At 46.4% G+C, this 26,841-nt stretch overlaps 1 protein-coding gene across 2 annotated transcripts in view; it reads right to left on the bottom strand.

Annotated features, from left to right (window-relative positions):
- Positions 1-4,135, bottom strand: part of ELK3 (ETS transcription factor ELK3) — a 70,525-nt gene extending 66,390 nt beyond the window's left edge. For both annotated transcript variants that reach the window (XM_032416313.1, XM_032416314.1), the window contains exon 1: positions 3,796-4,135. The gene's annotated coding sequence lies outside the window, so the exon portion shown is untranslated. The remainder of the gene's footprint in view (positions 1-3,795) is intronic.
- Between the last annotated feature and the right edge of the window lie 22,706 nt (positions 4,136-26,841).

The raw sequence follows: 26,841 nt of genomic DNA, 5'->3' as shown, positions 1-26,841 counted from the left end.
GTGTGTGTGTGTGTGGTGTGTGTGGTGTGTGTGTGTGTGTGTGTGTGTGTGTGTGTAGTGTGTGTGTGTGTGTGTAGGTAGGTGGGTAGGTGGGAGCAGGCCCTTAGGAAGGCGCAGAAGCCAGCTGCCTGCACCCAGGGTGCAGCCAAAACAGACAGAGAACCCACTGCTTTTAAAGTTTAATGAGGAACCCCAGTTCTGGGGGACAGGGAGGTGGCTGAATCATTCTCTAGGACTGGAAAGGAGCAAAGCCATTAATTCAGAAGCAGTAATTCACCATCAGCCCCCCCCCCCCCAAAGAAAAGGACTCTACTCCAGGAAGTCACATCCTTGGATAATTTTTTTTTTAGTTTTGGGTTTGTCAATAGGTAATGTTTTGCAACATTGGTGTTTTGAATCAGATAGATGTATAAACACAACTGGGTAGCACAAAGCACACAAAACCCAGTATCTGACAACTAAGAAAGGAATATTTTGATTTATATGCACTGACTGGAAGGACTTTAAAACCAATTTCAGGAAAAGATTCAAGTTCCAAAAAGTTACTACAAATATAAATTTCAAAATATGATCTCAGAGTTACATTTACTGTATATTAGCAGTTTTAAATTATTAATTTTTTTATTTTTAAATTATTAATTTTTTTAAATAAGAAGAGGAGATCTTTAATAAATGTTTTAAGAAACTTCAAAATTCAAATGGGGTTGGAAAAAAAAAAATCACTGCTCTCCTGTATCTGGACGATTGATATTCTAGTCTGAAAAGCATTAGTACCAAGTAAGTGAGGTTCAGAGAGAGTCTAATTCAGCTCAAAAAGGTAAACCATCACAATTCATCATTTAAATGTCATTCTATGGCATATTACTGACCAAGAAGAGAGAGCGAGGGAGAGAAAATTCATGCACAGTGTTACATATGTGGCAGAAAAGTGCAACTGACAATTTGTAAATGTCCTGTTCATTGAATGGATACAGGTAAAAGAGTCATCATCATCGTTAAGGTAAATAAGAGTTTCTCACTGTGGGCACAACTGACATTTGGGGCTGGAAAATTATTGGGGCGGGGCTGTTCTGTACCTTGTTGGATGTGTAGCTGCATGCCTAACTCTCTACGGACTAGATGCCAAGAGCACCCCCTCTGGTTATGACAACCAAATGTCTCCAGATATTACCAAATGTGACCTGGGGGACAAAATTACTCCCCAAAGTCTGTTTATCCAAACTGGTTTGTAGTTCACTCAAAGGGGCCTCTCCTGCAATCTGGAAAGTTTTTTTTCTTATCTATTTGTTATAAGTGCTGTGATCCTACCCACAGCTTTCAATGCAACAACTTATTGAGCATCTACTCTGTGCCAAGCTGTGTTAGGGACATCCTGTACTCACGTCCACTGACTCACACCCTGGGTGGGCTGTTTTTAGGACATGCTTTGCCACCAGAAGAGAAATACCAACACCTCAAAACCCCTCAGGAGTATGTCCTTGGGGAGCCTAGGTAGCTCAGTCGGTTAAGCGTCTGCATTCAACTCAGGTCATGATCTCAGGGTCCTGGGATCGAGCCGGGCATCAGGCTCCCTGCTCAGCGAGGAGTCTGCTTCTCCCTCTGCCCTTCCCCCCTGCTCATGCTCACTCACTCTCTCTCTCAAATAAATAAAATCTTAAAAAAAAAAGAGTATGTCCTCAAACAGCATGTCCTTGTCAATAAAGAAACCCCACAGTTCCAATCAGGTTCCTTAAAATTCCTTACCCTTTTAAGCAACTCTACACATTTCCAACATTTAAAGGTTCAAAAAAGGGGGGGAGGGTAAGGCCATAAGGCCTTTGCTATATTTGGCATAGAAAGACCATCAGGGTTTTTGTAGGCAGGATCATTACTGGAAACTCTAAAAACACTTATGGACAGTCTTCTTCACTGTCTGACCCACATGCCCTCCTAACACAATTTGTAATTTTATAATCCCCATAAATTGAAACTCATAACTGACCTATCCCAAATAAATGTGTGCCACAGACAGAGAAAAAGGGAGAGAGATCAGAGGGTATTTTGTTTGGCAATAAAGCAATAAGGCTCAGAAATCGATTTGAGCTCATTAATAGATGCCTGGAACACGCTTTAGTTTCTCACCTCCTCTGGCTCCCTCACCCCCCGGGCCCCCTCCAACAAAGACACAAGCACAGATGAGAGAGGATGGGGGTGTCTGAGCTGCTTGGGCAATAGAAACTTCACACGCACACACACACCGTACGCACAACCAGGAAAGAAAAACCTGTAAGTCTGAAATCCAAAATGGCCCAAGTGACTTTAAAGTTTTCAAGATACTGCCCTGAAAAAGGTTGTCGGGCAGCTGCACCTCTAAGTAAATAAAGCGGTGACTTGTGTCCCTCTGCAGCGCACCACCGCCCCCCCTCCCCCCCGGGGCTGACAGTGGTTGCACAAAACCCCTCCTGTGCCGAGCAGCGGAAACTCCTAATGAGATTAGTTGGTGTGTGTGCAGACATTACTTAGCAGTGACTAAAGGGGCTCTCTCTTCCTGCAGCAGCCAGTGGAAAATTCAGGGCACTTTTTCCCCCTGCAGCAGCAGAATCCCTGTAACCCTCTCCCCAGCCAACTCCAACAACAACTCAGCCTCCCCCAGCCCCCCTCCGGCTGGGGTGCTGGGGGTAGTTAAAGACTGGCCAGGGGCTTCCAAAAGCGGGAGGGTAGGAGGGGGCCGGCGGGGAAGGGGCGGGGGACCCCTCGAACACTACAAAGGAAACTGTAAAAGGCACAAATACATAAACCTGAGAAGGAGCAAACCAGTTTCTTTGTGAGCTCCTCCAGTGAGTCATTTTCAAGACGCTGTCTGCTGCCAGTTTCAAAGCGGAAGCGCATGGCAATTAGTCTTGCCGTTTCCAGACAAGCCAGAAACTCTCCCGACACTCGTTTTTTTTTTTCTAAAAAGCCCCTTTTGCAGTTTCTGAAATAACATTTCTTACTCCCACCCCCACCCGCCACCTAAATGCAGCTTGTCCTCAGGATGATTCGGTTCAGAAAACTATAACAAAACCGAGACCTCTTATTTGTCTTTTTTAACTCTCCAAAATTTTAATTCCTCCTCCCAAAAGTTACAGTAGCATTACAGGCCAACATTCAGTTGCAAGCTGAAGAGCCCCTTCCTTAAGAGCTGGGGGCTCCAAGACCGTCTGCTGCCCGGTCCTTCGCCAAAATCGTGTCCAGTAAGGACTCTGCTGCCTTTTAAAGGTCCACCTGGGCGTGCGCCTGGGGGCGATGACCCGGGCGGGGGTGGGGGTGGGGGGTCACCTGCCGAACGAGAAGGGACGCGGCCCCCAGCCCCGCGTCTTCGCTCCCCACGCCCTCGGCTTCCCCCTCTACCCTCGTCCTCTCCCCGAATCGGAGCATCGGTGCCCACTGCCACCCCAGGGGAGTCCCGGCCCCAGTTGGAAGGTCGGCGGTGGTCCAGCATCCAGGCACGCAGCCTGCCCCGTCGCCGTCCCTCCCAGGGACCCTAGTCTCACCGTGCCCTCCCCCCCCCCCCCCACCCCGCGCGCCCCCTCCTCCGAGCTGCAGCGCAGCCCCAGGGCAGGGTGCCGCCGGCGCAGGGTCGGACGCGGCGCGGAGCTCCAGCGGGGCCGGCGGCGCGGGCGTTGGAGCATCCCAGCGGCGCCCCCTCCCCAGGGCCGCAGCCCACCCCGCGGCGCCCACCAGCCCCACCCCCACCAAGCCAAAGAAAAGAAAGAAAAAGCACCCCGACGAAACTTTGCAACTGTCCGAGCAACAGGCAGAAACCCTGCTACCTACCCAGATGTGGGGGAGCTTTCAAGATCCTTCTTCGGGGGAATTTCTAGGAGGAACCGGGCGAAAGCCCCCGACTTTCCATGCTGACAGGCGTCTGCAGACGGTCTGTTGCTCTTGTAATGAGATCCTGATTTTTCCCCCCTTTTTTTTCTTTCTCTCGCTCCTCTTTTTTTTTTCCTCTGGTGTGTGTGTGAGAGCAGGAAGTTGGAGCAGTCAGGCCGAGCCGGCTCACTTCCTTTACTGCATTATTCCCCAGGCGGTGTGCAGTCTGTGTAAACAGGCTTTTCCGCCCCGCGCCGCGCGCCCCGGCCGCGGCTGTGCGCCGGGGCTGGCCGCCGAGGCCCGCGCATACTCCGCCGCCGGCGCCCCGCGCGCTCGCCCCGCACCGCGCCGCGCCCCCGCCCGCCGCGCGCCCCGCTTCCTGCTCGGCCACCCCAGGGGAGGAGCCTCCGGACCCTCTGCGACTCCGGGCGGCCGCAGCCCCTCCCCAAGGCGGGGGTGGGGGGGAACTGCTCGGCCAGAAACCCAGAGAAGCGGCAGCCCCCACCCCCACCCCAACCCGGGGCGCGCGTGGCGACCCCGGGCGGCGGCGGACCCGGGGATCCCTCCTCTGCCCGCAGGGTCCCTGCGCCGGGCACTGCAGTGGGGTCGCGCCTTGCCCAGTTGGCCTGGGCGGGAAGGCCCGAAGCGGGGAGGCCGCTAGACTGGCTGTTTTCTGTTAGCTGGAATGGCTGAGTTGTGGGGCAGTGGGGCACGGGGAGTGGGGTGCAGCGTTAGGTGGCTCTAGGCACAGAGCTGCTTTTATCGTGGGTGGGGACGTGACTGCTTAGGATGAGATGTTGGATGTGCAGAAAAGGAGGCACGATTTCTGTCTGGGGATGCACACAGTTCCTGTCTGGGATTAAAAAAAAAAAAAGCCAGAGCTCAGAGTAGGGGGCCCACTTTGGGGAAAAGAATGAGGAGCCATAAACTGGAAGCCAGGATTCGCCAGGAAGAGATCTTTCTGGCCATTCACTATGGCCTACCGCAGGCCCAACCTTTCCTGCCTTCTAAGGAGCTCCAGAGGGAAATGAGCAGCCACCCCGGGGCTGAGTGACTGAGGCTTCAGAAGGAGGCTCTGTGGTCGCAAGGCAGGACTACACAGCGCGACGTCCCTCGGGGACGGCCCAACCGGAGGACTCAATTGCCCTGAGGCTGAGGGGGCCTTTGGAAGGACCCCTTACCCTCACCTCTGCTCCAACCCCAACTGCTCACCTTCCGGAACCCTCCATTTCTGTGCCTCCACGCCCTAGCCAGGCGGACCGCTGGTTCTCAAACTTGAGTGTGCACCAGCATTAAAATACTGGTTGCCTGGGCCTCACCTGCCAGAATATCTGATTCAGTAGATCTGGGGCAGTTCTCAGGCCGGGTTTACTGTTTGGAATCACCTGGGGAGCGTTTTGAAGACTACTGGTCTCTACGCACAACCCAAACCAATCAAGTCAGATTCCCCACTTTGTTGTTTTGGTTTTTTTTTTTAAGATTCTTTTATTAATTTATTTGACACAGAGAGAGAGCACAGCAGGCAGAGCGAGAGGGAGAAGCAGATCCCACCCCCACCCCCGGCAGAGAGCCGGGAAGTGAGGCTCTATCCGAGGACCCTGGGATCATGACCTGAACAGAAGGCAAATGCTGAACGGACTGCGCCACGCAGGCGCCCCCCCCCCGCCCCCACATTTTGTTTCTTATTTTTGCAATTTTTTCTAAAGATTATTTGCTCATGAATCTTTCACGTCTACTAAACTGTGGGTTTCTAAAGGGTAGGCATTGTATTTTACTCAAATTTGTGCCAGCTCTCCACCCCTAAGTGCCTGTCAGAGCACCTGAGGCGTAGGACAGTCCATCTCCCAGCATTTGCTTCCGGGCTGATATGGATAGTTCACTGAGAGGTGGGAGGAGGCCTGCCAAATCTCTCAGAAGGGTGGGAAACCGTGAGGTCTGAGAGGTGGGGGCAAGATAGGAGAGCAGAGAAGGAGAATGTATGGGGAAAAGAGCTGTTTATCAACCCCTGATTTTCTACAGCTAATTTTACACGTTAGGGATTATCCTTGTAATCCCTCGCTGGCTTCCCTTGTCACTCGGGAGAGCGCACTCCGTGTCCCCATGTGATCCAGTGATCTGTGGACCGGGAGAATGTAAACTTACTTTATTAGCCTTCTCTGGGAGGAAAAAAAATCACACACACAATTGAGAACACCATGTTGCTTTATTTTAAAAAGTATATGCCAAAGCCAAACACAAGTATATTTTAAACCAGTGGCTTTCATGATTTTCATTGTATTTTTTTGCGATAAATCTTTGTAGAATCCTAATATGTATGACAAAAAACGTGTACATGTCTTCATCAGGCAGTTGGATTGTTTTGAGGAAGCACGCCCCTGTTTAAAGCACTCCTGAAACATTTATGGGCAGCCCTAGGGTTTCTCTGGTCAAATGAAGGCCTCTTAAGTTTTCCTGGTGTTTGAGATTGTGCACACCACTGCTCCCAGCTCTCCACATGAATGAGTAATTCAGAGCTGACTCTGCTCTTCCTCCTGGCACAGGGAATAACTTTTACTTTTAGGTGTCTCCAGCGTCTGTCCTTTGCATTCTCAGGGAAAACTGCTGTCTTAGCTTGGACTGCTATAACAAATGCCATAGACTGAAGAGCTTAAATAACAGACCTTTATTTCTCATAGTCCTGGAGGATGGGAAGTCCAAGATCAAGGTGCCTGCGGATTTGGTGCTTGGCGAGAACCCTCTTCCTAGCATGGCCCCCTCTTGCTGTGTTCCCACATGGCCTTTTTTCACACAAGTGGGGTAGAGAGGGAGGAAGCAAACCCTCTGGTGTCTCTTCTCATAAGGACACTAATCCCACATGGGAGCTTCACCCTCATGACTTCATCTAAACCTAATGAACTCCCAAAGCCCCCACCTCCTAATACCATCACATTGGGGGTTAGGGCTTCAGTGTTCACTTTTGGGAGACACAAACTTTCAGGCCATAACAACCGCTATTTTTTTTCCCTTTCCTGCCCACTATCAAAAAGTAGCCAAGAGGTGTGGCATTTAGGATTGTATGATCCACACTCTTCTTTCTATGCTTTTGTTGTAAAATGAATGGGAGTTAAGACTGCATGGGCTGTGAGTAGGAATTCTTTAGGAGCCCTTTTGAGCAGCTAACAAGGCCCAGGCTCATTCATTTCCACTGGCCAAGAGAGTGTTTGGCTCTTTCAGCTTTGAGAAGAAGAGCTGAGATCTCAACAGAGATGGCGTTAGCAGCGTGATGTGTTGGAGGGTGCTGGGGCCCAGTGGAGGAGGGCCAGCCTAACCAAACCCTATGGATAAAAAGTGAAGAAGGGCTGGGTCTCCAGAATAAAATAGAAGCCCTGGTTCCAGGAGAAGGGACGTATTAGTCAGCTTTTGCAGGGATACTGCAATGTGACAAACAACCCCAAGACTCAGTGACTTACAACAAATGGGTCTGGGTTGGCTGGGTTTTGGTCTGTTTCACACATCTTTTCATTCTGGGACCTGGGCTGAAGGAACAGATTTGACTTGAGACATATGGTTCTCTAGAAAGGCAGGAGCTCAAGAGAGGTGAGTGGAGACACATGAGGCCTCTTAAAACGTCTGCTTAGAATTCTCACCCCCTCACTTTGACTCACAATCCATTGGGGAAAGCAAGTCATATGGCCAAGTCTAAAGTCAGTGGGACTGGGGGAAGGACAGGGAGGGAAAGGAGAATTCTGAACGAATAATACAATCTACCACAAGAAAAAATGCATGTTGGATATACAAAAATAGCAAATCTGTCAGGTCCTTCATAATTTAACATTTCACAATGTATAACAGAATGGGATGCTTTGAAAAGTAAAAAAATAAAATATGGATGAGGAAGCATAATTAGGGCAAGAGATGAAAATAAGTTTTAGAAAATATCAACTAAAATATTCTAGAATATAGCAGAACGAATCATATATAAAACTTATGAATCGATGGTATTAAACATGAATTGATAAATTTTGGAAGAAACTCAAAAGTGGTTTGCCATCACTGCTTTGAAGACTGCGTCAGTTGTGGAGGAATATGGCGAGGGGCTGGGAATGGAGAGCCAAAGCCTGATGGGAAGACAGCCCGCTCAGGTGGAAAGTATACATTTCCAATCAGGAATTTTGGGATCCAGTCCCTTACCTGACTTGTTCTAACTATGTGACTTGACTAGGTCCACTCACCTTCTTTGAGCTTGCATGAGCATCAGTTTTTACAGATTTTTACAGTGAATGCCAATTTTACATTAAAACAACATGTGTTATAGGCTAAGATTCAAAGACATTCATAAACTTCATTTGAAAGAGTACTTAAAAGAATTTTATAGACTTGTAGGCAGACCCATGTGGGAGTCTGCTTTCCTCCTTTTGTGTTGTTAGAGGTCTTTCGGTGGGGACATTTGAGAAGCATTGATTTGGACCATCTTTTTTGCACTCAGACTGGCCACCCATTGGCACGAGGTTGGCAAATTATAGCCCACAGGGTCTGCTGCCTGTTTCTGTATGACTTTTGAGTGAAGAAGAATTGACTTCTTTTAAAAGTTTTTAATTGTGGTAAAAAAACAAACAAACAAACAACAACAACATAACATTTACCACCTTAATCTTTCTTTTTTTTCTCTTCTGAAGTGGTACATGCCACTTCCACTAATACATTTCATTGGTCAAAGAAAGTCATCTGGCCAAGCGTAACATCAATGGGATGGGACCGTAATGCCCCTACAGGGAAAGCATGGTAAGGAGGAGCTACAAGGAAAGGATGATGAATGTTTTTACATTAGTATAACCTACCCAATAACTGTTCAATGCTATAAGTTTTTACTCACTCTTCCACTCTCACAAGTATTTAATGCTTTCTCCGCTCCTTCAGCCTCCAATACTTCTAATCCCATCCTACTCCCTGTTGATGACCTTGCATCCCGTTTCACTGGAAAAAAATCAAAACAATCAGAAGAGAAGTCCCAAGTGATCCCACCTACCTACCTACCTGCATTTGTAGTCAAATATGCTACCTTCCCTTGGATTAACTTCCCACACTCCTACTTAGGGCTGACCCCTTCATTGGTCTACTACATCGTATAACCTCCACCTACTCAAATTCATTGCCCCAGCTACTCTTTTCTTCCACATTGTCAGTTTCTACCCTGTGCTGGAGAGTTCCCATCAGCATGCCAACATGTAATTTTTCCAATCTTAAAAAAACAAATTACCTTGACCTTGTTCCCCCTCATGATACTTCTCTATTTTGATTTCTCCTCTTTGAAAGGGCAGTTTATGCATGCCGTCACTATGTTCTCCCTTTTAATTCTCTCCTGAACCCACTACCCTATTCATGTCTCAGTGACCTTGATGTTGTTAAGCCAACAGCCGGTTCTCAGTCCTCACCTTCCTTGAGCCAACAGCAGCCTGGAAATAATTTCTCCACTTGCCATTAGACAGCACACGTACCTGGTTTTCATTCTCTCTCTCTGACCACTGCTTCCCAGTGTTTTTGTGTTCTCCTTCCCCATTTCCCTGACTCCCCCTTGGTGGAGTACTTTAGGAAGCAGTAATGGGTTTCCTTTCCTCTGTCTATACGCTCTCCTTTGCTAAGTTAATCCAGGCTTATGATTTTTAAGCACATTCTACTTGCTGCTCTCTCAAATGGATAACTTAAGCGTGGACCCCTCCCATTAACTCCATCCTTGTAAATCCAGTGCCTATTTTATGTCACCAATTGGATTTCTGATAAGCATTTCTAATGTAACATGTCCTAAAATCATCTCAAACTTCCCCCAAACCTGCTTCTCTTATAGACTTTCTCATCTTAGTAAGTGGCAATTCTATTCATCCATGTGTCCCAGCCAAAACCCTTGTAGCTATTCTCGATTCTCCTCTTTCTCTCCTTCAGAATATCTGTGTGACCCATCCACAAATTCTGCTAGCTCTACCTTCAACAGATATTTAAAAAATTTGATCACTTCTTACCAGTTCTGCTGTTATCACTGAAATCCAAGTCACCTTTGTCTCTCTCATGGATCATTGCTATAGCCTCCTACTTGGTCTTCCTGTGCCATCCTAATCATTTCCAAGTACACAGTGTGGTAGTGTTCAGTGTGTTCCTGTTGTTACGTAACCAATCTCTAAAACTTTTTCATCATGCAAAACTGAAACTGTAGATCCATTAAACATAGCTTCCCACAGCCTTTGCCCTAGCCCCTGGCAACCATCATTCTACATTCTGTTTCTATGAATTTGACTACTTTAGATACCTCATATAAGTGGAGTCATACAGTATTTATCTTTTTGTGACTGGCTTATTTCCCTTAGCATAATGTCCTCGAGGTTCAGCCATTTGTATCATGTGACAGGATTTCCTTCCTTTTCAAGGCTGAATAATATTCCATTGTATGTAGATACCACTTTTTTAAAAACCATTATCTGTTGATGGACATTCGGGTTGCTTCCACCCCTTGGCTATCATGAATCATAAGAATTTACATTTTTAAACTGTTGAAAACACGGGGTGCCTGGGTGGCCCAGTTGGTTAAGCGTCTGCCTTCAGCTCAGGTCATGGTCCCAAGGTCCTGGGATCGAGCCCCACATCAGGCTTCCTGCTCCCCTGAGAGTCTAAGGTTGAGCCTAGGATCCATATTTCTCCACCCAGGCATCCTCTCTCCCCATGAAACCCTTGTAAATGTTTTCCTCATCCTTTGCAGTGAGCTCAAACCCTATCTCCTTTGAGAAGTCTTCCAAGACCCACCAGATGAAGTACATGGGCCATTTCTCCTAAACCCCCAGAGCATAGTGTTTGAACTTTATGGCTTAGCATTATTCATATGACTGTTGTACCCCCCCCAACATTCCATCTCTAGATCGCCAATGCCTGCCAAAACATGCTAAATTGTTGTTGTTGTTGAATCAATCAATTCATCAGTAATAATATTTTGGTTGGATCACTCAATTTACTGATAATAAAAGGAATGATATACCATAAAATTTTGTAAGTGATGTTGGACAGTACTGATTGAGATGTGAACCATCATCAGAAGGGAAAACAATCAATGACTTTGGGAGGGCATTAAAATGGATTCCAAGCCTCAGATTTTTTTAATTTCAAAACTGATTGAAATTCCTTAACCCTGTAACCTCCATACTCACCCCAAATTTCCATTGTAGCAGTAGAGAGGAAGGGAGAATAAAACACAGCGTTCGGGTGTCACAACTCCACAAACTGTGAGTTACTGCTGTAATTTCCAGGATGAGTAGAGCGAGACACGGTTCTGACCTGCTGCTAGTCAAAATCGCTTCCTGCATGATAGAAATGTGATGTCCAGAAAGATGCAAATAGTCTTGGGCCTTCTCTTGTTCAGTGATACCCAGCATTCCTGTATAAGCAACTGCTTTGGATTTTAAATGTGTCGATTGAGAACACAGGGTATTTGATCTCTTGTTTGGATCCGAGGTGTTGCACAAGCCTTGGTAGGAAGCTGTAGTCCTTCTTAGGCAGCATTGGACAGAGGAGGCCCAGGAAGGGACCACCCGGTGGGTAGGACGTCATGCTGTGCAGTAATGATCAAGATAGGTAAGCGGCTATTCAGGGGGTTTCAAAACTAACTCCTTAATGGTAGAAAAAGCTAAGAGGTTGATTATCACTTTTTAAAAATCCCTGAAACTCAAAAGAGAATAGTAATTTGAGAGCAGCCAAGGAAGGCCTGGGGCCACAACTAGGCTTGCCAGAGATAATAGTAGAATAGGAGTCTTCAGAGCATGTAGAAGCTCCTGGGCCAAGAACAATGATCCAATCCCTTCTCGAGGGGCCGGTTGCATGGGTTGATAGGCTTTGTCTAGCGAGGCTGGAGCCCTGCGAGGGTTTGGATACCAAATCAGAATAAATGGAATTGTTTCACGTGAAACTTCAGGATATTCTGAAACCAAGCACCTGCTCCTGTTGCGGCCCAGCACAGAGACGGGGAGAGGGCGTTTTCCCCACATTGGCATTGAACCTGGTACTCTTTGCCGTCGTGAGGAAGCCCCTGAACAAGGGAGCCAGAGAATAAAGAACATGGGCAAACATGCTCCTAAGATCCCTGTGGGACACCCTGAGTCCCTCATGTCCAGTAGGAAAGAGAGACGGAAGGTGTCACACTGGCAAGTGTAGGAGAAAAACCAGGAATACTTGGCCCAGCTCCTTCCTTCCTCCTCTTGGGATCCTGCTTGTCCCAGGAACATACAGTCTCTGTTCTCCATGCTGGGGGAGGCCTGCAGTTTTCCAGCTTGGCCCAGGTAGGTAAGTTTAATCTGGGAATGAAACAACATCTAGCCAGTTGTGCCCATTCATGGAAGGTTCATCCTCCAGTTTAGCTTTTTCAGTGGTAAGACTGTCATTTGGTTCTCCATCCAACTGGCTCCAGTGTCTCTCTGAGTTGTTTCTGAAATGGGACCTGGAACAGAGGTGGTATTTATTGGGCTGGGGGTTTACCCGCCCAGCTCATGCACGACACCACTCTTGGAACTCTGAGCAGTAGCTGGAGTATACTGTGTTTGCAGGGCTGAGTTGCCACAGAAGCAGGCAAAGGTTAAACAATGTCATCAATGAGGCATCCTTGGTCCCAGGGGCCTCATGCGTCCCCACAAGTTGACAAGGCTCTGAACATAATCCAAAGATGGAGGAGAAGAAAAACGCCATTCAGCAGGCTGCTGTCCAGAAGCAGGCACCATGGTTTGAAGGTAAAGGAAGCTGGGTGATGTCACGCTATTGAACTAGCTTTAAATTAATCCACTTCTGTAGGGCCCTGTGAGGGTTCTGAGGATCGAGGCTAGAGTGAAATGAAGGGGAGTAGCATCTTCTCCCTGGAAAATGTCAGTAAATACTCTTAACAAGGGGTGAGACCTGATAATATTACATCCATCCCCCTTCACCCAGCCCCATAGCGACATATATGTGTTGAATAAATGCCATGGATACTCGGGGAGGAAAAATTATTATTAGAAAATGTATATAATGCCTCAGTCCAGAAAGTACCATTGAATAGATGAACTCAATCGGCCCCTAATAGCACGAATCCTGTGTTATATTTGATACAACCTGAGGAGTAGAGATATTCAATGATCTAGCTCAAGGTCACACAGTAAATGAGTGACTGCAATTAAAATCCAGGTTTTCTGGTAAAAATCTAAACCCTTTCCACTAACCTTCGCTGTGTTACAACAGAGGACCACAGTACCTAAAGAAAAGGAGCCCAGGAAGGAGAGGCAGAGAAACCACTGGAAGTGCAGGTTCTCGCACCAACTTGTCTTCCCACCTTCCTTAGATTCAGCCCCTTCCCCTGGAAAACCGTGAACTGAGCGCATTGGAGCAGAAAGTGTCTAAGACTCTGAATGCTGTGAAGGTCCTGCATGGTTCTTAGCATTAGCTCACCTCCCATCTCAGTAACTCAAAGCAATTCTGCTTCAGAAGCCCATGCACAGGATCCGCTCAGGAGAAGACGGGGGCATTTCCATCTGCCACCTAGAGCAACGAATGGAAAACTTCCACTCCAACCTACAGTAGGAAATTAAGTTTATATTTGAACCCAATGCACACATACATGGACTTGAAACAGGTTTCAGAAAACAATTTTTTTTTTTTACTTCTTTTCTAATGTTTACTATATGATAGTTTCTGATATTTTCTATCCTATTTGTTTAGCAAATGTTGGTTGTCGCCCACCAATTTGATTTTATGAGCCATGAATGGTATGACACACACAGATTGGAAAGCTGAAAATTGAGAGGTGGTGGTGGTGGGACAGAGCATGGGAAGACAGGATCACAGAGGCCAGAGAGGGCAACTAGGAAAATTGGCTATCATGCCAAGGGAAAGTATGTGGCTGCGTGAGTGTGAGTCAGTGTCCTTCTAAACATCTCCTCATGCTTTCACATATGTCTTCTTTTTTTTTTTTAATTTTTTTATTGTTATGTTAATCCCCATACATTACATCATTAGTTTTAGATATAGTGTTCCATGATTCATTGTTTGTGCATAACACCCAGTGCTCCATGCAGAACGTGCCCTCCCCAATACCCATCACCAGGCTAACCCATCCTCCCACCCCCCTCCCCTCTAGAACCCTCAGTTTGTTTTTCAGAGTCCATCGTCTCTCGTGGTTCTCCTCCCCCTCCGATTTCCCCCCCTTCATTCTTCCCCTCCTGCTACATTCTTCTTCTTTTTTTCTTTCTTAACATATATTGCATTATTTGTTTCAGAGGTACAGATCTGAGATTCAACAGTCTTGCACAGTTCACAGCGCTTACCAGAGCACATACCCTCCCCATTGTCCATCACCCAGTCACCCCATCCCTCCCACCCCACCCCCCACTCCAGCAACCCTCAGTTTGTTTCCTGAGATTAAGAATTCCTCATATCAGTGAGGTCATATGATACATGTCTTTCTCTGTTTGACTTATTTCGCTCAGCATAATACCCTCCAGTTCCATCCATGTCGTTGCAAATGGCAAGATCTCACTCCTTTTGATGGATGCATAATATTCCATTGTATATATATACCACATCTTCTTTATCCATTCATCTGTTGATGGACATCTTGGCTCTTTCCACAGTTTGGCTGTTGTGGACATTGCTGCTATAAACATCGGGATGCACGTACCCTTTCGGATCCCTACTTTTGTATCTTTGGGGTAAATACCCAGTAGTGCAATTGCTGGATCATATGGTAGCTCTATTTTCAACTTTTTGAGGAACCTCCATACTGTTTTCCAGAGTGGCTGCACCAGCTTGCATTCCCACCAACAGTGTAGGAGGGTTCCCCTTTCTCCGCATCCCCGCCAACATCTGTCATTTCCTGACTTGTTAATTTTAGCCATTCTGACTGGTGTGAGGTGGTATCTCATTGAGGTTTTGATTTGGATTTCCCTGATGCCGAGCGATATTGAACACTTTTTCATGTGTCTGTTGGCCATTTGGATGTCTTCTTTGGAAAAATATCTGTTCATGTCTTCTGCCCATTTCTTGATTGGATTCTTTGTTCTTTTGGTGTTGAGTTTGATGAGTTCTTTATAGATTTTGGATACTAGCCCTTTATCTGATATGTCATTTGCAAATATCTTCTCCCATTCTGTCAGTTGTCTTTTGGTTTTGTTGACTGTTTCCTTTGCTTTGCAAAACTTTTTATCTTGATGAAGTCCCAATAGTTCATTTTTGCCCTTGCTTCCCTTGCCTTTGGCGATGTTTCTAGGAAGAAGTTGCTGCGGCTGAGGTCGAAGAGGTTGCTGCCTGTGTTCTCCTTTAGGATTTTGATGGACTCCTGTCTCACATTGAGGTCTTTCAACCATTTGGAGTCTATTTTTGTGTGTGGTGTAAGGAAATGGTCCAGTTTCATTCTTCTGCATGTGGCTGTCCAATTTTCCCAACACCATTTGTTGAAGAGACTGTCTTTTTTCCATTGGACATTCTTTCCTGCTTTGTCAAAGATTAGTTGACCATATAGTTGAGGGTCCATTTCTGGGCTCTCTATTCTGTTCCATTGATCTATGTGCCTGTTTTTGTGCCAGTACCATACTGTCTTGATGATGACAGCTTTGTAGTAGAGCTGGAAGTCTGGAATTCACATATGTCTTCTGTCTCCCCAGGCACCTTCCCACCTCTGTCATGAAGGTATCTTCCCCAAATGCAATATTTAAAGGGTACTTTTGAACGCCCTAGCTTGGTTTATCACTGGCTTATGAGCTGGTCAGTCAACAAGTTGCCTGAGGAGCACTCGCTTGTGTACGTTACAGGCTGCTATCCTTTTCATGGTGGGACATGTGGTATTTTAAGGGGGCAGCGCATGACATGGCCAGGGGTTCACCAGGTAAAGGCTGATTTAGCTAGCGCTCTGTGGATAGCATCACCTTGGTGATGGTCTGAGCCTGAGCTAGCAGGGGGAGAAAGTGGGTCTATACTTCTGAGTGTGGCCCTTTGGTCTTGGGCTTTACCACACAAGGCCTCGTACATAGCTTGCATGTTATCACCAAATGATCTTACTTATGCAGTCACAGAGACAGCCAGACAAAATCAATAGAAGGCATTCATCGCACATCCTTAAATTTCCATCCTATTCTCCAACTACACCGCTTAAAGTGCACTAATATTTTTGTGGGTCCCTAATTTATATCTTGCTAGCACAATATTATTGCACTGTGTTTTCTTTGTAAAAAGCCAACATTAGTTCAAGGCAAACAATTAAAATACACCACAAGTTTTATAACTATCTTTTAGCATTTGTCCAATTTGTAATATACCCAGAACCTCAAAAAATAGTCGTGGTCTATGCCTTTCTCAACTTTGAGAGGCCCCACCCCCAGGGAAGATCAGATTTTTGGTGACACAATTTTCTTGGTATATCTGCAAGTGAATTCACTTATAGTAGAGAACATTCCTTTCTCAGAGTGACTGAAATGCTTGTCTCTCCTGCCAGAGAACCCCCTCGGTAACCAGAAAGCCAAATTAACATTTGAGAATTTGTTGCTTGGTGATCCACAATAAAAGCACCATGAAGTGAATATCTTATCATAGAGGGTGCTCTCTGGTAACCAGAAAACACCCATTTCCCAAATACATTGCCCCAACTCTACATTCTGCTGGACAGTCAGGTCGAAGATGGCCTTTCTCTTTGTGCTCCATTCTTGACCACACCATGTTTGGACTGAACATTCTTTCTTCAGACATTAAACTCTAGTCAAGTGGCTGTTCTAGGAGGCCTTGAAGATGTCCGTTTTCTTCCCCTCACATGTAGAGTTAATTTGTTTAGTTTAATTTTCCAAGAGAAAACTCACTTCCAAGCCCCAGGTCAAATCTCCCTGTAGGCACCACACACTCCCAACCTGACATGGAACAAGACAGACACAGTGCCTGACCTTGAGGATTTACCAAGCTAAAATGGTGGGTTCAACCAAGAAATCTGTTCTAAACAGATAAACTGGAGGCAGCGTGGTTTGGTGGAGAGACCCGTGTATTCAACAGCCTAGGCTTTCCTTCCAGCCCTGTCTTGTGATTTTAGGGAAGACACTCAGCCTCCTGTCTTGAAAATGGTGGGCCTGAGGTGGGAGGTGGTTCAGAAAACTTCTCATGACTAGAACTCATTCATTCATTCATCAGATATGATTCCTGCCTCTAAGGGACTTCCAACCTATAGCTTCCAGCTCTAAAATTTCATGTTTCAAAATACAATGATAATCAGAGAAGTTTATTAGTGCAAGGATAGGTTGACCAGCTTAGTAAGGCCATATGCTACATGGGAAGGGCTCCCACCATGGAGGCAAATGGTCCTGGTTCCACGACCTGGGCAAGTTCCTTTATCACTTTCAGTCTCCGTTTCTTCTTCTATAGAATGGGTGTAATAAGATCTACTTTGAAGCATTGGGAGGATTAGAGCTAAAATGCACAAAGTACCCCACACATAGTAAGCATTCAATGAACCACCTCTCCCAATTTCACTCTTGACCCTCAACATCCATCTCCATCCAGGCAGCCAGACTGATTTTTTGATTGATCTTAAAAATGTAAACTGTATCCTATCACTTAGGACACTCCCATGTGCCCACCCAGGCGTGTGGGTTCTCACCTCCGCATATGGTGGCCTCCAGGGCCCTGCATGATCTGGCCTCTGCCTCCCTCCGCCCCTCACCACTCCCTCCAAGAGACCACATGCCTCCTCTCTGCTCTCAGATAAGGTAAGTTTACCTCAGGACCTTTGCTCTTTTCATTTCCTGAAGAATTCTTGGTTCCTCACCAATCAGATTTCAGCTCAAAGGTCATAAGGTCAAAGAGGGCTTTGGGGTCTATACACCCTCAGTCCAGTCACTCTAGCACATTTTCCCATTTCATTTTTGTAACGCCAGCCCCAAATTTTCTTATTGGCTTCCCTGAGTATTGTCTGCCCTGTCTCCCTCAAGAATATAAATTCCCCAGAGGTAGATTCCTTGTTTTATTCACTGTATCCCCAAAACAGAGGCAATGCCTGACACATAATAGGTGCTCAATAAGTATTTTTTGAATTTATGTTGTTGTTGTAATTATTACCATTATCATTGATGGCTGCAATTTATCTGAGAAGAGATCCCTCAGGTAATGTCTGCATCTTGAGCCGGAAGAGGAAACTAGTTTTATGCCGGAAACACAAAGCTGAGGAGGACTAGTGGAAAACTCAGGAATCAGGAGGAAGGAGAACATAGGCCTGGAGGGCGCCTTTCAGTGCAGTAAAGAGACTGTTGGATTTTAAGCTAAGAGGTCTGAATACTAGCCCGAATTTTACCACAAGCTACCCCAGTCCTTAACTCCTCAGGCCTTAGTCTCTTCATATGTATGATAAAAAAAAGTTCAGAACTAACTGGCCTTAAAAGTTCCCCAACTTTGTGCCTTTAGGACAGGGCCACTTCTGTGGTAGCCCAGAAAAGTACTTGCATGAGATGCTACGGAGAAGCAGAGGAGGAGGGAGAGACGGGTGGGTGCCTCCCGGCGAGCACCCATTCTGATCCACTCCAGCGCCAGCCCTTCCCTCAGGGCCTCCTTCCCAGACAGGGCTGGGCACAAGGCAGCCGCTCACGAGTTATTGACTGAGCAAATGAATGGAACCACAGAGAGGGGGGACTGACAGCTCAGTGACTCAGAAGGAAGGACCACTGAATCACCAAGCCACTTCCTGTCTTGCTCAGTGTCTTCCAAGCCAAGTCCTAACAGGGTGGGAAGGTGGCACAGAGTTTAAGCTCTAGTGGGTCTATATGCAACAGTGCCACACAGAGAAGGCCCTTCAGGGTCAAGGGTGTGGGGAGCAGGGGAGGAAACAAAATAGTCACTTAACCTTTCAAGTTCTTAGCAGCAAACCCTAACATACAGCTAAAAGATCATACAGCCTGATTCCTTTTTCAGAGCAATCAAGTCAGTTTCTAGAATGTCAGCCATAAAAGGGGCTCTATCAGCTATCTAGTCTTGTGTAACAAAGCACCACTTAGGTGGTGAAAGCAATAGCCATTTTATCTGCTCGCAGTTCTGTGGGTCAGCGATTTTGGCTGGGCTCAGTGGAGCGGTTCCACTGTGCTCTTGCATGGGATCACTCATATGACTGTGTTCATCTGGCGACTTAACTGGGTTGGATGGTCTAACTCCATGTCTGCTGGTTGCTACTGGCCTCTGGCTGAGCCCTTCTCATCCTCAAGGACACTAGCCTGGGCTTATTCGCATGGCTGCAACATCATTTCAAGAGGGTAGGAGCAGACGCTGAAGGCCTCTTAATGCTGAGACCCAACCATAGTGTCCCTTGTGCTCCATTCTATTAATCAGAGCAAGTCACAGCACGAGCCCAGAGTCAAGGGGAGGGGAGACAGACGCTACCTCCTGATAGGAGAAGGAGCCAACTTACATTGCAAGGGAGACAAACATGTAAGGATGGAAGAAACTGTGGCCGTCTCTGCCAACAATCTACTGCAGAAGCCTCGAGGCTCACGCAGGGCTCTCATCACACACACACAGGTGCAGTGACTTGGTCAAGTTCAGAGAGTTAGTGGCACATGTGGGATGGGGACCTGCGTCTCCGTCCAGTGTTCCATGCCTTCAAGAACCTCTTGCATCTGCAGCCTTATCTTCTTTATCCAAACCTTTTGACAGAGCCAGTCTTCAGAAGCACCCCACTTCTCAGCTTTCCTGCTTCAGATTTGCAGACCAATCCAGTGGCAGATGTAGGTACTGAGTCCTTTTCCAAGGCTACAGCTGCCTTCACGCCATGAATCTCCTTAATAGAAAAGGAGATCCCAGTCCATCTTCTGGTCCTTTGGGAGCCTGTTGGGCCCCCAAGCCTCAGGTAGATTTGACAGGGCTTTTCACTGGGCTCTGTTACAGTCACTTAATGCAATAGCACTTTGTAGTTATAGTTTTTAAAGCAATATGTCCATAGAATATCTTGAAAAGGTAGCAAACCCATCTGTTAGACACAATGTGACTGTCAAGAATTAGTTCACCAGAACAGCTTCTGAAAATGAAGCCTGAAGGAATCATCATCATCATCATCTAATATTTATTGAGCTTTAACTACATCCAAGCATTGCCTCAGCATTGACACGTACCAGCTCAGTAATTCTCATAACCACCACATGACGTAGGGATTATTGCTACCCCTGTTCATAAAACTGCTCTCTTAAATGTCACCTTTGTGTCCAATTGCCAAATCCAAGATCTTATTTATAGCCTTTCGCCTTCTCAACTCTGCATAATTTGAAAATACTTATTCAGTCCTTTATCCACACATTCGTTCTATTGGGTGATGAGACCTGGTCTCCATGTAGGTGATAATCACAGTAAGCAAGTTAAAAACATTTCTTGCCCTCATGGACCTTCTTGTCTGGGGAGATGGATAGGCACTGAATAAGCAGCAGCCTGAGGGTTGTGAAGAGGGAGGTGAGGGGGGCTGTCGCCTGGGTGGCTCAGCCAGTTAAGCGTCTGACTCTTGGTTTTGGCTCAGGTCATGATCTCAGGGTCCCAGGATTGAGCCTTCTGAAAGATGAGTCTTCCTTCCCTTAGTTTCTGGGAATTGAAACTCTCCAGATTCTAGTTCTTATTTCTCTAACCACTCCTTCACTGGTTCCTTTTCCTCCACATGCCCTTTAAACCCAGGCATCCTCCAGGGATTTTTCCTCCTAGCTCTTTCTTTCCTCTCTTTCCATTGGTGAGCTCACCAGTCCTGCTTCCGCCATCACCCCTGCTTCCCCCAGGGTTTGGGTCTTGCCTTCTTCCCTTCTGGTTCCATGTGCTTTCCCTGGGAGCTCTCCTGTGCTCTATGGCTTTAACACCTGCCAGTTCCAGGATTGCTGCAATGGTCCGGGCAAGTTCACTGGGGGCTGAGAGCAAGCACTGGCTTCGGAAAGGGAGAAGGCTCCCGGAGGCACCCGGCTCCATTCTGTCAGCTCGCACCACCATTCGGAACCATCACCCAGCCAGGAGAGTGCTCAGCGACGCCACGGCATGCCCAGGAGAGACCCCTGTGTTATGGGCGAGAAATACCCAGAGTTAGCCAACAGCCCGCATCCTCTTGTCTCTCACTGTCTCCTCGGCCCCTTTCCTTGTGGCTCAGCCCCTCCAGAAGGGAAGCACTGCTTCGGTGCCAGCCCTGCAGAGGTCTGCAGAGATTGGCAGGGCACAGGAATGCCTGAAAGCTGAGCCCACTGCAGGATCCAGCAGGTGCGGGCAGCAGCTGTGGTGGTCTTGGCTCCGACCCGCTGCCTGACCTGTAGCGCCCCACTCCATTGACCTGGGCCTGCTGTCCCTATCTTTCAAGATTTTTTTTTTTTTTTTTTTTTGACAGACAGAGAGAGGCAGCGAGAGAGGGAACACAAGAGGGACAGCGGGAGAGGGAGAAGAAGGCTTCTGGCAGAGCAGGGAGCCCGACGCGGGGCTTGATCCCGGGATCATGACCTGAGCCAAAGGCAGACGCTTAACGACTGAGCCACCCAGGCGCCCCTGCTGTCCCTATCTTGATTTACTCTCAGACTATGTAAGCGTTTCACTATTGCCCTGACGGCTCACACACAGTTTGTTACTGTTGTTGTTTTCCCCCACAAAATAGAGAAGTGTTTCACATTCATTAAACTGAGTTGAAGTGAATTCGCCAACTGTTAAGAGGAGCCGCAAGGTGCCCAGGGGCCCTGGGTCCTGCCTACTTCTTCCCCTGCTACCATTCACCCTCCCGCCGCCGTGGGCCAGCCCGCCGTCCTCCCGCAGACCCGGTGCTCTCCCCTGCTTACCGAACTTCTCGCTCAGGTCCCGGCTCTAATATCACTTCCTTCTAGAAGCCGTCCCGGAGGGCTGCCTGCCAGTCGTCGGTAGATACCCTGATTTAATGTATTCAAAGCACTAGGGACTTCTTCATAGGATTCACAGTCATGATGACATACTTACCCGGCAGGGCTGAAACATAGGCACCATGGCTCTGGGGTTTTTTAAATGATTTGCTAAATTTTTTTATTTCTGTAAGTGGTCTCATTTGCTCCCACTCCTGCTGATGGTGGGGGGGGGGAGGTGATCTTCAACGTGCCAATGAAAAGTAACAGCCTCTTCCAGTTTAAAACAATCTGTTTCCCCAGTCAGTTAATTCAAGGCTGAAAGTTGCTGGCCTTGGTACTATCAGGACGCGGCGGGGCACCGTTACCTCCATGTCTGCAACTTGGGGGTCAGCTCCACCCTCCAGCCCTCGCTGGCAAGGCGGCATCTCGGGCTCGCTGGCGCAAGCTCACAAGCCGGCATTCTCAGCTGCCTGGGGAGTATGTCTTGAGGAACTTCTACATCCCGTACAGGCCACCCACAGGCCAAGAGGAAGTGGGGAGCCATCTCAGGCCCCTCTCTGTGGAAACACGCCCATCACCATTTCAACTCCACTGTGGCTGCCCCGTGGTTTATGGGGTGCCCAGAGGGAGAATTTCCTCTAATGTCCAAGCGGAAGGCAGAGCCCAGTCTCCTGCGATCTGACTCCCCCTCTGCCACCTGGACAGTTCTGCATCCCTGTGCTGAGGTTTGCTCAGGAGGGAGGGACCCGAGTCTTTCTCCTCCTCCACTCTCCTGCTAGTGGAGCAGGGTCTTCGCTTTCCTTCCAGTCTCAGGGGCCCCTGTGACCCCTGACGTGGTCTCTGTGGATTATGCTTGGCTCATGCTGAATGAAGCCCATGATCCAGGTTTGCCTCTCCATATGGAAAAGCAAGCTTTGGAAATGAACCACTACCTTCCCGCAGCTGCCACGCCCCTTACACTTTTTCTTTCTCCCACAGTTTGCCTTTTAGGATTGCTTGCTTGCGGATTTAAAAACCGAGTCTGATTCCCACAGCTGAGCAGTGACCTTTTTCTCCTAACTCGCGTCCACCCTCACCGAATCCATCCATTCACAGGCAGGGGCCACCTGGTTTTCAGGAAACAGAAACCACCTCAGGTTAATGTTTTTAAAAAAGAAACTTTTTTTTTTTTAAGATTTTATTTATTTATTTGTCAGAGAGAGAGAGCACAAGTAGGGGGAGCTACAGAGGGAGGGGAGAAGCGGGCTCCCTGCTCAGCAGGGACCCTGGGACCCTGGGATCCCCAGAACCCTGGGATCATGACCTGAGCCGAAGGCAGGCGTTTAACCGACTGAGCCACCAGGCGTCCCAAAAGAACTTCTTATAGTAATTTGTGTGAGTCTTTGTTGAAGGTCTACCTCTATAATCTCTTTGGCTCAGTACTGTTATTGTCTTTGTGACTAATACACATACGTGCGATTAACATAGATTTTGTTGCATGATTTAAGCCAATTGATATAATTCATAATAATGATAAAATGTCCAAATTGTCAGGGACCATCGAGATCATTTAGTCTAATCCTTTTATTTTAGGAGAAGAAACCTAAGGCCCGAGTGATTAAACATACTGTTCAAAGTCACAGAAATAATGGCCCGTGTGGATCTTGAACCTCTCATTTTTCTGCCCCCAAGTTATTACTGTTTCCCAATTCAGCCAACTGCCTTCGCATGGCATTTCGTTTGCCTACGTCTCTAAACCCAAACTAGGTGATTTCATAGAGAACTAGTTGCCTCGATTGATTGGTTTATGGAAACAGAACTTCTTTCCCCTTCTCCTTGTCTTCATCTAGCCTATATAGATATGTCATTTTCAGAATGGAAATAGTTTATTTTTTCATGATTACCAAAATTCATACATTCTCATTATAACAAAAAAAATCTGTAAAGAAATCTTTACACTGTGTTTCTAGCACTTAACATAGTGCTGGTAAACACTGAATTATGTTGAGTGAAGAAAAAAAAAGTCATGCATAATTGTGCTTTCTATTTGTACATATATAATAAAAACAGGATTAGATATTTATTTTTCTCTTACCAGATTCCTTAAACAAACACAGCAAAACAGATTCAAATAAGAAGTAGCCCATTCAAGGAAGTCACCTTATAAGTCATTCTTATTTCGATGATGTTACTGTTGCTAATACACGTATGGAATTGTCTTCCAAGATTGTTGCTAATTATTTTATTCTCAGTATGAACAAATATTCTTCCTTTGATGGATTTTATTTGGAACAGGAATATCATTGGAATAATGGTGAAAAACGTGGGTGTTACTGTTTTGGATAAAAAGCAAGATGTGAATATAAAACAATGAGGTTGACATTTGCCATACATCTGCTCATAAATTGCTTTGAAGATTAGCCCCCACAAGGAGTCCCAAAATGTTTCTTGCAGGGGCATCACAGGAAGCGGCGCCTATCCTCCGAGGGGACCACTTAGAACGTGATTTGCATCTGAATGTAAAAATTCCAGTAGGTGGCATTTAAAAGACAATCAGATTGGTTTATAGTAATATTTTTGTACAATATCAGACTCTTACAGAAAACTGTAGTTGTAGGGAATTTAGCTTAATAAGATTGTTTGTTTTTGTTTTTAAGTAAACCTTTTTAGGTCTTCCATGATCTGGGCTGGAGGCGATCAAGGAGTTTCTTCTCCGCTGCAAGGAGCTTTCTCCCAGTAGCTGCTTTGAATTTGTGCATTATTGGTTTGCTTCTCAATGTCCGTCTTTAATTTTCTGGTACTTAGTAACAATTCACAAGAGGAGTGAGCCTCTTGTGTACTTCTGCACTTCCTAGGATACATATTATTGGAGCGGAAATTCATCCTGGCTTCACTTGAGGGGGCACAAATGTCTCCGGGGGGCCAGGTCGGTCACATACCTTGAGTGAAGAGGGTGTCTGTAAGAACAGTGCCTGCCTGATGACAAAAGGCGAATGACTGGCAGCCTCAGTGCTGGAAGGCAATTGGGAATAGTGGGGACTGGGGAAGTCAAAGGACACATCCCCATGCAAAGGAGGCTAACTTTTACCCCAGGGGAGTGAACTCAAGGTTATTAAAACTTCTGATCTTTCCTTTTGATAAGCTGGAAATCTGGGTTTTTTAATCTTACTTCCCTTGATTTTTAAATGTCAACCAATAATTCAAACACACCAGAGAGGCAGAGGAGCATGATGGTCAAGAACTTGCATTCTGGAGCCAAACTGCTTGGGTTCAAATTCCACCTCTGCCATTGATTAACTGTGCCACTTTAGGCAAGTTACTCAACCTCTCTGGGCCTTCATTTCCTCATCTGTAAAATGAGGATGGTCATGTAGTACCAATGTCATAGGTCTGATGTGAAGATAAAATGAGTTGATATATGTAAAATATATATATGCCTGGTCTATAGTTAGTGCTACAGAAATGTTGGTTTTTGTTCTTTAAAATGAGAAGTCATTGTGTGGGTTAAATAAAACACATCTGCAGGCTGAATTCAGCTCATAGATTTCCAATTTGGGCATTATGGTCTAGAAACAGGAAAGAAACCTTTTGGTAAACTAAGACCCTTTGTATAAAATTATACTCACTATCTCAGCATACTCCAAAGCACATCAAGAGTTTACAATAGGCTGTAAAAGTCAATCTGACGCTTAGTAACTCTCCAATTTTCTGATGAACACGGTAGTCACTCAGCTGATCCACGGCAGAGGTTGGGGGAGGGGTTGTGCAGCTTTCCATTTCACCTGGGCAGGGCTCTGGAGGTATGGCAGGCTGAGTTGTTAACACGTTAACATATTGAATGAGATACCGCCATACTGATCCATGAACAGATGCTTTCCTCACCAATCCCATCCCTGACTGGGCTAGCCCAGCCACCCCAGCCTCTCCCCCAGTGACCCCTGGCCCTCAGACTCTGCTCCATGACATATGTCCTGATTGCTTAGTGTCCACTCCATACCGCTTGTTAAATATCTTGTTTATCACCTCTGCACTTAGGTGCAGTGAACCAAATAAGTTGCAGATTCAACCATTGAAAGGTTTGTCTTCTTAAAACCTGTTATTTAACCTGTTATTTAACCTCTTTGAGCCTTAGTTTTCTTATCTGTAAGATGGGGATAATATTAGTAACTATCTCTTGTTATGATAATGAGAGAATTCACATAAAGTGTTTAGCAGTGTCTGAAGCACGCCAACCCCCTCTCCATAAATGCTGTCAGTGGTACTAATTTAGGTATTATTCCACCAGCTGAAGGTCATGCCTTGAATGCCCGGTAGCCTCAGGAAGGCTTAATCTCATTCAGATGGGCTCGCTAGTCAAGGCCTATGATTTATAGTTATATATATAACTACATCTATAACTATTTGTAAAATTATATTTTATTTATTATTGTAAATTACAGAAGCATAGAAACACATTATAATTTGGACAATAAGGAAAATGGGGGGGGAATCTAACATCTCACCAATCTAGAACACCAGCTTCTAAATAGCATATTAAATAGGATTATGTAAGAAGAAATTTTCAAGTGAATCAAGTACAGTTTGACACCTTTCTGTCATCTGGCCAGACTAACAGCTCCCTGAGGGCAGGGTCATGTCCACCTTGGTTACTGCTCTAGCCCCAGCACCTGCAGAGTACATGGCTATGACGGGCACTCAATAATTATTTATTCAATGAATGCACAAATGCTGAATGAATGAATGAATGAATGAAGACGGAGGAGAAAGCAGGCACAGAACATTAGAGCCCAGGGGAGACCCAGGCTTGGTGTTTGCTAACCAGGAGTTGGCTGGCAGTTACCATGGATCAGAATTCAGTTTCTGGGAAGGTAGAGCGGGGAAGAAAGATGGGGAGTCACGTGTACATGGGAATAGAACATGGGAATGTGTACATGGGAATAGAACAAAATAGAATCTCAATGTCCAATGAGAAAACGTCCTCAGCACTGAGGTGGAAACTTGGAACTGAGTGGTCCTGCTTGGCTTGCTTTTTTTAGAGACCCCCCTAGCCCCACCCCTGCCCAGGCATCTGCTGGTCTTGGAGTGTGGTGGGTCTGATTCCGCAGGCAGTTACACCCCTCCTGGGCCAGGTGGGAAACAGAACACCGACGGAGAGCTGCACAGTCCCTCCCCGGGTTCATCATCCTTAACATAATTCCCCTATTTGTTCTAG

Source organism: Phoca vitulina, unplaced genomic scaffold (assembly GCF_004348235.1).
Source record: "Phoca vitulina isolate PV1807 unplaced genomic scaffold, GSC_HSeal_1.0 scaffold19, whole genome shotgun sequence".
NCBI classification, from domain to species: domain Eukaryota; kingdom Metazoa; phylum Chordata; class Mammalia; order Carnivora; family Phocidae; genus Phoca; species Phoca vitulina.
This window is presented reverse-complemented; position numbering and strand designations above follow the sequence as displayed.